A 1104-nucleotide genomic window follows, 5' to 3' on the forward strand; every position below is an offset into this window, starting at 1 on the left:
TGAGACGGGGTTTCACCATGTTGACCAGGATGGTCTCGATCTCTTGACCTCGTGATCCACCCGCCTCGGCCTCCCACAGTGCTGGGATTACAGGCTTGAGCCACCGCGCCCGGCCCAAGTTAAATACTTTCTTTTCCCCCCTCTGTTTTTTTGTTTGTTTGTTTAATAAATAGACATACTTCCCTTCCTTTAACAGGAGAAGTGGTATTTCCAATTCAGAATTTAGCTGTTGGAAAGTCTCAATCAGTCTTAGGATCCCAGAGATTAAGATCTGAGGCAGAAAAGAACAGACAAGTTACAAGAGAGCCTTGCTTGCACTTCTGTTAAGAAGAATAGTCACAAATTGTTTTAAAATATATTATGTTTTGATCAGTGGTAGAAGAATGAATCAAGAACCTAGTTTAAAAATTAAGGCATATTTTTATTTTCTCATAATCAGTTTTACTCATGACCACTTTAATAAAACCTTATTTAGGCTGATAGAACACCTTATTTAAACTGGCGAATTTCAAACAATTTTCTTAGAAGAGCCTTAAGATCTGGTGCAGTGGGAATAGGGGAGATCAAGTGGGTTTGGTTCTAGCTTCCTCATTTTGAAGTTCTTGCTTTAAAAAGAGCAGCTTCAGCCAGGCACAGTGGCTCACACCTGTAATCTCAGCACTTTGGGAAGCAGAAGCGGGTGGATCACTTGAGGGTGGGAGTTCAAAACCAGCCTGACCAACACGGAGAAACCCTGTCTCTGCTAAAAATACGAAAAATTAGCCAGGTGTGGTGGCACGTGCCTATAATCCCAGCTACTCGGAAGGCAGAGGTTGTGGTGAACCAAGATCACGCCATTACACTTCAGCCTGGGTAACAAGAGCAGAACTCCATCTCAAAAAAAAAAAAAGAAAAAGAAAAAGCAGCTTCATGTTTATCTATTTTATAAAATTTCAGTTATAAAACTAGAGGGAGGGTTCTATTAAGAAGTGAAATTTGAGGCTCGGCATGGTAGCTCACGCCTGTACGCCTGTAATCCAAGCACTTTGGAGGCCAAGGCGGGTGGATCACCTGAGGTCAGGAGTTCAAGACCAGTCTGACCAACATGGTGAAACCCCATCTTTT

The 1104-nt window shown here is 42.3% G+C and overlaps 1 protein-coding gene across 1 annotated transcript in view; it reads left to right on the forward strand.

Moving 5' to 3' along the window:
• Positions 1–1104, forward strand: part of LOC108314236 (phospholipid-transporting ATPase FetA-like) — an 89172-nt gene that overhangs the window by 25376 nt on the left and 62692 nt on the right. The gene's annotated exons all lie outside the window — the stretch shown is intronic.

This window comes from Cebus imitator, unplaced genomic scaffold (genome assembly GCF_001604975.1).
Source record: "Cebus imitator isolate Cc_AM_T3 unplaced genomic scaffold, Cebus_imitator-1.0 Scaffold149, whole genome shotgun sequence".
Lineage (NCBI taxonomy): Eukaryota > Metazoa > Chordata > Mammalia > Primates > Cebidae > Cebus > Cebus imitator.